The sequence below is a fragment of the Onychomys torridus genome, chromosome 2 (assembly GCF_903995425.1).
Source record: "Onychomys torridus chromosome 2, mOncTor1.1, whole genome shotgun sequence".
Taxonomy (NCBI): domain Eukaryota; kingdom Metazoa; phylum Chordata; class Mammalia; order Rodentia; family Cricetidae; genus Onychomys; species Onychomys torridus.
Genome location: NC_050444.1, coordinates 119,161,616 through 119,174,224, shown reverse-complemented (window position 1 = coordinate 119,174,224; position 12,609 = coordinate 119,161,616). Strand labels below are relative to the sequence as shown.

Below are 12,609 nucleotides of genomic sequence, written 5' to 3'. Positions count from 1 at the left end.
TAAGAGATATTTTTATAACCATGTATTGCCACATACAAGTAGGTATTAGTGTATCCATTCTGTGGATGGAGGCAATGAAGATGAGCGCTGAGCCATGCCTTGTTCAAAGTCAGACAGCTAGTAGGTGGTGGTTGTTCTCATAACAGCTGTCCCCCCAAAGGCTCACACCTTGAGGACTTGGTCCCTGGCTAATGGTGTTATTGCTGATGGTGGAAGCATTAAGAGAGGAAGCCTAGCGGAAGGAAGGTAAAGGAAGGTAGTCACTGGCAGTATGCTCCTAAAGGGAATTCGGGGGCCCTGGCTCATCTTTTCTTTCTACTTCCAAGTTGGTATGACATGAACAACTTTGCTTGACCAATCCTTCCACCATGCCCTCACTGCAGGCCCCAAAGCAGTAGAGCTCATTGGCCAGGGATGGAAACCTCTGAACCTGTGAGCCAAAAATCAGCCTTTACTCTTTTCTTTTCTCTTCTTTATTTTTTCTGAGACAGGGTTTCTGTGTGTAGCTCTGACTGGCCTGGAACTCACTATGTAGACCAGAGATCTGTCCCCACCCCTTTGCAAGTACTGGGTTTAAAGGCATGTGCCACCACTGCCTGGCTAGCTTTTCCTCTTTCTGTGTTGATTAGCTACAGTATTTTTGTCACAGTTACAAGGCTGGATCCAGGATTCCAGCATGTTTCTTTGACCCCACAACTTATTTGTTTTGTTTTGTTGAGACAGGTGCTCATTATGTAGTTTAGGGTGGTTTCAAATTAGCAACCCTCTGGCCTAAACTTCTGGAGTGTTGGGATTACTAGCATGTGCCAGTCACAGCTGTATTCTTTACATTGTTTTGTCTGCCTCCATAAAGGCAGAGATTATCATACTGTAAGACTCAATTCCCATGTGAACATTGTAGTTTAGAGTTGTTTTCTTGAAATAATCCCAGGCCTGCATGGAATGCCTAGGCCAGTAGTGAATGAATGAGATGGGCGGGGGCTAGGTTGGAAGGTCATATAGGTGAGTGGCCTCGGGTGGGCAGTTGGGTTGACTGCCCTGCCTGACATAGCAGGGCACTTAAATTAGAGTCTTCTATTGATAGATTTGCCAGGAAAATCCCATTAAAGGAAATTAAAACTCCACCCAAGCAATGCAGACAAATGAGATAATATAGTATAAAGGCACAGAAGAGAAGATGAGGATGGGCTTTTGTTATACTACTTATACATTACTTAGATGTCAAGACCTACAGGTCCATGAATCCCTGGGGTAGTGAGATGCAATAGCAGTGGGTTGTGACCCGGCTTTCCTACTTCCATCTTTAGAGACCTCTCCAAGTGCCTCTTAAATAGTAATTTTTATTCCTGTTACAGCATGTTCCTCTTATCTTGTTATCAGTCTTTAGGGGAATAGGCATTTATTTACTTATGGGGCATTGATTTTAAGGTGCTAGGATTGAATCAAAAGTCCTGCACTTGCCTGAAAAGTTGGGTCCCACCAAGCCACATATGCAGCTTGGGCCCGTGTTGTTCTGCTTCAGGAGATGAACTGCAGAATAACCGAGGCCCCATGCGCCTGCGTCCACCTGCTTTGCTGCCTAGTCTCCTTTATGAGAGTGTGGGGTATCCCATGAAGTGCCGCCTGAGGACTTGGGGCATTTGTGAGATGATCATTTACTTTCACTCTCTGATTCCAGCATGAAACCCCCACCTGGCTCCCTGTTCCCCTAACCTTTAGTCTTTGCTGGGCTTAGGGCCTGGCACCCGCCCACTTCAGGGTCTGATGAAGAGGATTTTCAGATCTCACTATTTCTTAAGTAGACTTCTAGCCAATCCTAGTTTCTGAGTTTAGTCTTGCTTTCACAACTCACTCATCACACAGAGCAGTGGGTCCCAACCTTCCTAATGCTTTGACCCTTTAATACAGTCCCCTGTGTTGTGGTGAACCCTAACCCTAAAATTATTATTATTATTGTTATTTTTTAAAAAAGATTTATTTACTTTATTATGTATACAGCATGTATGACCAGAAGAGGGCACCAGATCTCATTACAGATGGTTGTGAGCCACCATGTGGTTGCTGGGAATTGAACTCAGGACCTCTGGAAGAGTAGTCAGTGCTCTTAACCTCTGAGCCACCTCTCCAGCCCCTTCAGTCTGTTTTTATCCTCTAAAATGTATTGCCGGCTACCTTTGACTTCACGAGAAAGGGCTGATACAGTAGAAGGAAAGGCAGAACCAAGAAGTTCATTTCTAAGGTGAGAGTCTGTCTTAGTCAGGGCCACTACTGCTGTGATGAAACACCATGACCAAAAGCAACTTGGGGAGGGAAGGGTTTATTTGGTTCACATTTCCTGAATCACAGTCCAGTGAGGGAAACCAAGGCAGAAACCTAAACCCGGAGCTGATGCAGAGGCCATGGAGAAATGCTGGTTACCCACGTGTTCCTCAAGCTTTACTAAGCCTGTTTTGTTATAGAACCCAGGACCACTAGCACAGGGGTGGCCTCACCCATAATGGGCTGGGCCTTCCCCTCTGGGTCACTAATTAAGAAAATACTCCACAGGCTTGTCTGCTTACAGCCCCACCTTTTGGGGGCATTTACTAAATTGAGGCGCCCTCCTCTGACTATAGCTTGTGTAAAGTTGACATAAAACCAGCCAGCACAAATCCACACCTCGTGATAGCATCTGGAGACAGAAGTACAGGTGGCAGGCAGCAGTGAGTAAGGGCGCTGTGGAAATGGGCACCACCAGGGTCTTCTCGGGAGATGAACTGCTAAACTTTGGTTTCAGGAACTTTCTTTGTAATGATTTTTGAGTGTGTTGATGCGAAAGGAAAATTGGCTTGTAAAGCAAACTCTATAATTCAGCATAAAAAAGTACATAGACCTTCTAAGCATACAGGTTGATGAATTTGTATGTGTGTGTTTCTTATGTAACTTGAGTCCAAGCCAAGTAACATGGAGACCCCCTTTGAATCCTCACTGTCTCACATACGCACAGCCTAACTCCAGCACCAAGGGATCAGGCTGTAGGTTAGTGCCATGGTTTTGAATTTTGTGTGGAGGAAATGCCCCGGTGAGTCATTTGCTGTTTGTGGGCTCCGTCTGCAGTGCGTGGAACATCCGCTCTCATTTGCACACAGCTCTCCACGAAGTGAATACGCCACGTCACTGTCTTTATTTGGACAGATGCTTTGGCGGTACACCACTTGGGTCGGCTCTGAGAACGGCTCATGAACATACCCACAGGCATCTGTGTTCCCACCCGTGAACGTATCTCCGGGGATTAAATACTTGAGAGTCCACTGTTGAGTTCATAGAGCATGTTAGCTTTTTGTCACTCTGACCCAGTACCTGAGAGAAACAACCCAAAGGAAACATGACTGATTTTGGCTCATGGTCGGAGTCTTTAGTCCACATTCTTGGGAAGAAGCAGACACTACAGCTGCCAGAGCGTGTGGCAGAAGTTGCTCACCTCATGGTAGACAGGAAGTTGAAGTGGGTAGAGAAGACCTGGTCTTCTTTCTTTGCCTACTTTATTTTCTTTAGTTATTTTTGAGACAGAGTCTTATGTCGCCCAGGCTGGCTTTTAATTTCCTGTAAAGCCAAGGATAACCTTCAACTTGTATCCTAATGCCTCCACCTCCTGGGGGTTGGACTCAGAGGCATGCACCACCATGCCTGGATTTATACACTGCTGAGTGTCAAACTCAGGGCTTTCTCCATGTGAGGAAAGCACTGTATCATTTCATGCACATCCCTGGTTCCTGTGTTTCCCTTCTGTTTTGTCATGATCCTACCCTGTGGGACAGTTGCCGTCCACATTTCAATGCATTTCCTCCCCTTTGTCAATACTGTCTGGAAACATCTTCACACACACACACACACACACACACACACACACACACACACACAGATGTGTCCTTTATTATTCTCAATTGGATTGAGGCATTTCCCAATCCAGTGAAGTTCATGATCCAGATTGACTATTGTGAGATGACTCAGCAGGCAGAAGCATTTCCCAGAATGCTTGATGACTTGATTCCACAAAGTGACAAATGAAACTGACCCTTAAAAGTTGTCCTCTGATCTCCATATGTGTGCTCACACGTGTGTGCTCACACATAGAAACAGAATAAATAAAAGTAGTAATTATTGCTGGGCGGTGGTGGTGCATGCTTTTAATCCCAGCACTTGGGGGCAGAGCCAGGCAGATCTTAGTGAGTTTGAGGCCAGCCTGGGCTACAAAGTGAGTTCCAGGACAGGCACCAAAGCTACACAGAGAAACCCTGTCTCGAAAAACCAAAATAAAAAAAGTAATAATTATTAAAAAAACAAAACAAAACAAAACAACAACAACAACAACAAAAAAAAAACAACCAACTAAAACCAAATATCCTGGGCCTCCTAGAAAACTCAGCAGGTTGTTTTCTCAGCAGGAGAAAGCCCTGAGTTTGACACTCAGCAGTGTATAAATCCAGGCATGGTGGTACATGCCTCTGAGTCCAACCCCCAGGAGCTGGAGGCATTAGGATACAAGTTGAAGGTTATTCTTGGCTTTACAGGAAATTAAAAGCCAGCCTGGCCATCTGAGTGTGATTCTGGTACCCACGTAGAGGTAGAAGGAAAGATAAAGTTGTTTTTTTGACTTGAACTTGTGCCTTGTGGCATGTATGTATGTCCACACATTCATCTTGCATGTACAGACACATAAACACACAGACAGACAGACAGACAGATACAGACACAGACACACACACACACACACACACATACACACACACACACACACACACACACCCCACACACAGATGCACACACACTAAAAGAATTAAGCCACAACATTCCATCCTTGGCCCCCAAAGGCTCATGTCTATCTCATAATGCAAAGTGTATTCAGTCCATCTCCAAGAGTCCCCATAGTAACATCTCCAACATTGTTTCAAAGTTCAAATCCAAAGTTTCCCAAGACTCAAGGCAAACTCTTAGCCGTGAACTCCTGTAACATAAAAAAAGGAAATTGCATACTTTTAATGTCCAGTGGCACAGGATGAACATTCCAAACCCAAATGGGTAGGTGATGTACAGGAAGAAGGGGTGAGGCCAAAGCAAGCCCCAAGTGCCTCAGGGCCAACACAAACCCTGTAGCACCTTGTCTGATGTTTGTTATCTGAGCACATCAGGTGGTAACGTAAGCTCCTAGTGGCTTAGGCTGCACCATCCCTATGGCCTTGCTGGCCAGAGCCCACGAGATTTACTTCTTGCGATGCCTCTGCTTGCTGCCTGTGGTTTTTCTTGGCAGGCCAAGTTTCTGGCATTGCTAACTTCCTGTGTTCTCCATTGTGCCTTTGACTTCATGCTCACAGTTTCCACATTGCCCCCTCAGGGGCTGCCTACAGTGGTCTTGATACCGCCACACATGACTTGGCCTCCCATGTCTTCTTTGAAATCTATGTGGAAGTATTCATAACCCTGTAGTTCTTATATTCCACATACCTGCAAAAGTTGTGCTGACGGTTGAGGTCTGTCTGCCTGGATTGCAGAGCAGTAAAGTGAATTCTGAAGAAACAGTTTTCTAGGTCAGCTTGTGCAAGCAAGTGACTCAGAGATGCCCTTGTATTCAAAGGAAAGTATTTTACATTCTTGAGCTTGTCACGAGTGAGTTTAGGCCAGTTCTTAAAATATATATATAATTTTTTTCATTTTACATACCAACCCCAGTTCCCCTTCCCTCCCCTTCTCCTGCCTCCTCACCTCCCTCCCATTCTACCTCTATCCACTCCTCAGAGTGGGTAAGGCCTCCCATGGTAGTCAACAAGGTCTGGCATACCAAGTTTCAGGCCAGTTCTTGAAAGCACATAAAGACACAATTCCTCTGATGCAACTGACCTGACTTCTTTTAAACCACCCTAGTTTCTTTAGAAACCATACCTTTCTTAGCTCTGATTTTACACTGGCTTTTATAACCAAATTATGATTTTTTTCCCAGTCTTTCTGCTCTGTATCTAGCTTCCTATTTCTCACTGTAAACTTGGCTAGAAGAAGCCAGCAATAACCATGCCACAGTCTAAATTCTGGATTGATTTGAAATTTCCTCACTCAGATCAACTAGTCTCTCACCTTTAAACTCAGCCTCCTGGCAAGATGCAGGTCGTGGATAAAATGTAATCAAGTTCTTTGCCCAAATGGAAACAGGAATGGCCAATAGAAACCTTATTTTCATCTGAATCCTCACAAGAATAATCTTTATTGCTGTGGCAGTTACTTTTATGTTGTGATAAAAATTTAGTGATTAAAAGCAAATTAAAGAAGTTTATTTTGTCTTACAGTTCTAGAGGAGGGGTTCATAATGGTAAGGGAGGCATGGCAGCAGGCAGCCAGATCACATCACAGCCAGAGAGAGTGAGGAGGAAGTGGGCTAGGCCCATAAATCCTCAAAGCCCACCCCTAGTGACATACTTTCTCCATCAAGGCTACATGTCCTAAAAGTTCCCTATTCTCCCCAAACAGCACCACCAACTGGGGAACAAGTGTTCAAATGCTCATTTAAACGATGACCATTACCCACATTTCTGTTGTGTAGCAGGAATCTTAAAAGTTCTTATTAATAAAAACAAACCTGGAGACAGATACTGGGGTGAATGCTGGAAGATCAGAGAAGCAGAACAAGCCACAGCTTCCTCACCTTGCCAGTTCCTCACCTCGATCCTGTTTCCTCAGACTGGAAGCCTCTGAGTCCTCATCCAGAATGAATCTCAGCTGAACCGTTGCTCCAAAGCCTAAAAGCTTAACAAGCTAAAAGCTTCTAGTTTCTGGTCTTCACACCTTGTATTCCTTTCTGTTTTCTGCCATCACTTCCTGGGATTAAAGGCTCTTGTTACCATGCCTGGCTGTTTCCTGTGTGGCTTTGAACTCACAGAGATCCAGAGGGATTTCTGCCTCTGGAATGCTAGGATTAAAGGTGTGAGTGCCACCATTTTCTAGCCTTTGTCTAGTGGCTGTTCTGTTCTCTGATCCCAGATAAGTTTATTAGGGTGCACAGTATTTTGGGGAACACAATACCACCACGTTGTTGTCATTCCAGTCCTTTGAACTCCCACCTTCATTGCTTAGTAACCTCTGCTTATAACAACCAAGACTTTCTTCAGTCCACTTCCAATTTTTCCAAATTTCTCTTGCAAACGAAAGACACAGTATAGAAACCACTCAGTCAGCTGTAGCCACAGAAATGACCCCACTTCTCAGGGCCAGTTTTGTGTTTTAACTTTTTTTTTTTTTTTTAACTTTTGTTGTGACCAAATACAGTATTGAAAGTAGGAATTATTGATTTTGGTTCACAGTATCTGAGGTTTCACTTCCTATTCTTAGGCTCCATGGATTTGGGGCCTGTGGTATTGCAGTTAATGATGGCAACAGGAGCAGGTGCAGAGACTACTCAACTCAGGACACACATTAAGTAGAGAGAGAGAGAAATAGACAGATGATAGATAGATAGATAATAGAAAATAGATAGATAATATCTGCATTATCTGATTTTTTTCCTTTTTAAATTTCTTCTGTGCAGCCCATGGTATGATGGTACCCACATTCGGTCCCTCTTTAGTCAATCCTTTCTGGAAATATTCTCACAGACTCTCCAGACGTGTAATTTTTCTGATCTTGTATAGAGTTCTCAACGCAATCATGTTGACAATGAGCAATCTCCATCACAGAGGGTGACCCTTCAGCTTCTCAGTGGTGGTACCCCGTGTACTGTCCGCTTTGTGAGGATCACCTTGTCTAGCCACATCTATATCATTTGATACCAACAGTCTTTAAAATTTTAGCCATCCTATTTGGTATGGAGTTGATCACTGTGGTTATAATTTGAGTTTCCATTATGACTCAGGGGTTAAGCAGCGTGTCATGATATATTGGCCACTTGGATAGCGTCTTTCGTAAAAGATCTGATTTAATAACTTTTATCAATTTTTTTTCCTTCAAGACAGGGTTTCTCTGTGTAACAGTGCTGGCTGTCCTAGAACTCACTTTGTAGACTAGGCTGGCCTCGAACTCACAGAGATCCACCTGGCTCTGCCTCCTGAGTGCTGGGATTAAAGGCATGTGCCACCACTGCCCAGCTAAAACAGATTTTCAACTGTGCTAGCCTAAACTTGTGATCCTCCTGCCTCAGCCTCATGAATATTAGTTACAGGAATGTACAATGATATCCAGCTTCTTTATGATGTATTTGATGGAAGAACAAAAGCGATTTTCTTTGGGGCAGGGTTTCTGGGGATTGGACCTAAGGTCTCATACTTGCTGTGCATGTGTCCTACTGCCGAGCAGCCAACCTCAGATTCACCACTGTCTTGAATGTTGTCTGCTGATTTTGCCTTTTGAATCCTGCATTCTGGATTCTGTTTGGCAAATTCCTATTTTCCTCATTGTTGTAAAGATATTATTTTATGCTATTCTTCTCAAAAGCTTTGTTTTAGAATGTGTTGATTTTTAAAATTTTCAACAAATTTGATCTGTTGAAAATAAACACTTAAGAAATCTTGAATAATAACCTTGCCACACATTAAAAATAATTTTGGTGCCAGTGATCGAACCCAGAAACTCACACGTGTTAAACAAGTGCACTGCCATTGAGCTACATCTCTATGTCATTTTATTATTTTCTAAAAATTTATAGACATGTTTTATATATATATACATATATATAATGTACAACATGACATTTTGAGATATGTTTTTACATTTATTTCAATATTTATAATATGTTACAAATATTTGTATATTTAATATATATATATATTTACATATACAAGTGTGTCTGTGTTGTGGAATAATCAAATCTAGCTAATTAACAAGTGCATTATTTCACATAATTATCACTTTGTGATGAGAACATAAATTTACTCTTTCTATATTTTTCAAGTATATAATATAAAGAGCCATCATGGTGATGGTGCCATTCAGTCAACTTTTTTAACGTATCCCTGTAATTACATCCCTTTGACTAACATTTCTCCACCCCTGCTCTACTCCACACCATGCCAGCCTGTGGTAATTACCATTTTACTTTCTGTTTGCATCAACAGTTTAAATTCCACATATGTGAGATCATGTGGCATTTGTCTTTCTGGGCGTGGCTTAGTCCACTTATCCTCCAGGTTCGTCTGTGTTCCCAAATGATGGGGTCTCCTCCTTTCATAGCTAAACAGTATCGCATTGTGTATGCAAACCTCATTTTCTTCATCAAGTTCTATAGTGATAGATACTTTGTTTGATTCAGTATCTTAGCCACTGTAATTAATACTTCCATAAATATGGGAGTGAAGGTGTTCGTTTGATATGGATTCCATTTCACTTGAGTATATAACACCAAGTTGTGGGTTCTCTGGATAGTTGTTTTATTTTAAATTCTGAGGAACTTCTAAAAGTTTTCCACAATAACTATATTAACTTATATTTCGGGGCTAGAGAGATGGCTCAGATGGTTAAGAGCATTGACTGCTCTTCCAGAGGACCTGGGTTCAATTCCCAGCACCCACATGGCAGCTCATAACTGTCTATGTAACTCCAGTTCCAGAGGACCTGACACCCATGCCAAAACAGCAATGCACATAAAATAAAAATAAATATAACTTATATTTCCACCTACAGGGTGTGTGTGTGTGTGTGTGTGTGTGTGTGTGTGTGTGTGTGTGTGTGTGCATGTATTCTTTCTTTACTTCCTTGTCAACATGCGCCCTTTGTGTTGTTTTGGTAGTAGCGATTCTAAGGATGAGGCGGAGCCCACCGTGGTTTTGATTTATACTGATGATGAGAGACATTGTGCCCTTTCCATATATCTGTTGGTCTTTGTATGTCTTCTTTGGAGAAATGTCTGTTTTCAGTTGGTCATTTGTTTTCTAACTCTTTGCTCATTGTGTGTTCTTGGTACGCTTGGTGAAAGTCAGGAGGGTCTAAGTATGTAGATTATGTCTGGGCTCTCTCATCTGTCCTGCTGGTCCCCATGTCAGTTTGGTGTCATTGTCATTTGATTTGTCTTTATAGCTTGGTAGTGTATTTTGAAATTAAGTAGTATCATGTCTCTAACTTTGCTCTGTCTACTTACGGTTGCTTTGTCTAGTTGGGGTCTTTTGTGATTTCACGTGAATTTTAGGATTATTTTTCTCTTTCTATGGTTAATGTTACTGGAATTTGAGAGTGATTACACTGAGTTTGTCACTTGCTTTGATTGGTGGACACTTTACAGCATTCAAGCACAGGATGTATTTCCATTTATTTGTGTCTTCTCCAATTTCTTTTCAGTGTAAAGATCTTTCATCTCTGTGATGGTGTCAACTTGGCTGGAGTGAGGATTACCCGGAGATCTGGTAAAGAAAGCATTGTTTGTGGGGTGTGTCTGTGTCCTGAGGAGCCTGGCCTTTGAGACACTGTCTAAGTAAAGAAGCTCTGCCCTCAATGTCGGCAGATGCCATCCCTTCAGCCAAGGGCAATCAGACAATACAAAATGACTGGAGGATTTTAGGTCTTTGTCTCTTGGATCCTGGATTCACAACTCTTTCCTCCTGGCCATCAGCACTCCAGGTTTAGACTGCAGAATTAGACCAGAAGCATTCTCCTGCCCTCGGGACTTTGACCTCCATTGTACCATTGCTTCCCTTGTTGTGAGGCCTTAGTGCTTGGACTGAGCCTCAGCACAGTCCTCACAAGGTTTCTGATAACTCCTCAAGTGGACCTTGAGTCATTGGACTTGTCCAGTCAAGTCAAAAGAGCTGAGAATAAATTAAGAATAAAGTGTAGTGATGGTGCTGTATACATGAATAAAACTGAGCCATAATCTGTTTGTAGGCCTTGCTAGGTACAAGAGAAGTCGAGGAAGGGATTTGAGATATATTGAGTGCCCATTGAAGATCAGTTGCTCTGCCGGATAATGTAAACATCTTTAAAAGTGATTTTGGGAGAGAAGTATACGTTTAGTCAGCTTTGGGTGATTTAACTAACGTAGTTACTATGTGGTAGAGTTAGGATTTGAACTCAGATCTGTATTGCTGCTTCTCCACTCCCCTCCACTCCCTTTCTATCGACTTCTCTTCTCTTTCTCTGCAGTTTCTAGCTATCTTATCATCCCTTCTGTGGATTTCTGACGCTCTTCCTTACTTTCTATGGGACAGAATCTATCTTTTCTTTCCCTCTTTGAGACAGGATCTCACTATGTAGTCTTGGCTGGCCTGGAACTCACTATGTAGACCAGGCTGGCCTTGAACTCACACAGATCCTGCTGCCTCTGCCTTCTGAGTGCTTGGATTAAAGGTGTGTGCCACCAATTATTTCTGGATCACAGGGAGGCAGCTTCTAGCCCACTTCCGTACTCTAAAGTATTACACTTTCTATTGTATCCATCCTGAAGGATATTCTCGTGTCACTTAGGTTTTGCTGTATAAAGAACCATCTGCACAGGGTGGCTCAAGACAGCATACACTCAGCTCACATTTCTACTGACAGGAATTAGATGCGTCAGCTCAGCCTGGCTGAGTTGGTCCACACTCAACTGTTCTCACGCCTGGAGCGTCAGCTGAGATGCTGGGATCAGCTTCTCCAAGTGGCTCCGACCTTACAGCTGGCTAGCTTGTACTCATGCTTCTGGAGGAGAGGAGCCCAGGAAGCCAGTAGAAGTCCATGGAGGTCTGGGGCCTCGGCACACAGACAGTACACTTGCTGTGTCTTAGCTCAAGCTGCTCTAACAAAGTATCCCAGGCTGGGTGGTACAAACAACAGGTGTTTATGTCTCATAGTTTTAAGTGCATGGAGGTCAAGGTCAAGATGCTGGCTGACTTAACACCTGGTACAGACCATCATGTGGCTTGAAGGAAGCTACCTTCTTTCTATGTCCTGACATGATGGAAAGCTCTGATCTCTTTGCTCCTTTACAGTTACTAATCCTTTCACAAGGCTCCTGCCCTCATGACCTCTTCATTATAAAATAATATTTTAAAAATCGACTTATATTGAACTACCATTTCATACACACTTAGAATGTATTCTGATTATTCTCTCTCCACATCCTCCCTTATCTCCTTCCCGTTCTCATCAACTCCTCTTCCTCCTTCCTTCCAGTCCCCTTCCTGGGGTTTTGACTTTCGGTTTTGTCTTGTGATCCATTTAGAGGTCATCTGTGTGACCATTGGATTGACACTGTCCATTGGAACTTGGTGGGTTAATCAGTGGGCACAACACTGAAGGAAATGGATCCCCCTCTTCCTGAATCTTATAGGTAGTGAGTAGTACAGCAGTGAGTGGTAGAGTTCCCTGAGTCCTCTCCCATCCCTGGGTGACTGTTAATGGGATGGTTCTGCTGGCTCAATGTAGGCAACTACAGCTGCTGTGAGTGTAGGTGGCAATGGCTGATCTGAAGCTCCTCTCCCTATCTTCTGGCTCTTATGTCCTTCCTACCCCCCTCTGCCACAATTTTTTCTTCAGCCTTAGGGATGGTATAAATGTCTTGCTAGGGCTGAGCATTCATCCATCCTACATGACCTCGTCTTAACCCAATTACTTCCTGAAGGTCCCCATCTCCAACATCAACATATTAGGGGGGTTAGGCACTTTGAGAGGTCCAGGGATAGTGAG

The 12,609-nt window shown here is 43.2% G+C and overlaps 1 protein-coding gene across 4 annotated transcripts in view; it reads left to right on the top strand.

Annotated features, from left to right (window-relative positions):
- The window catches only part of Dnajc6 (DnaJ heat shock protein family (Hsp40) member C6), a 160,525-nt gene that overhangs the window by 25,677 nt on the left and 122,239 nt on the right, over window positions 1-12,609 (top strand). For 2 of the 4 annotated variants that reach the window (XM_036177395.1, XM_036177396.1), the window contains exon 2: window positions 10,288-10,352. The exons of the other annotated variants lie outside the window; for them this stretch is intronic. The gene's annotated coding sequence lies outside the window, so the exon portion shown is untranslated. The remainder of the gene's footprint in view (window positions 1-10,287; window positions 10,353-12,609) is intronic. 4 annotated transcript variants of the gene reach the window in all.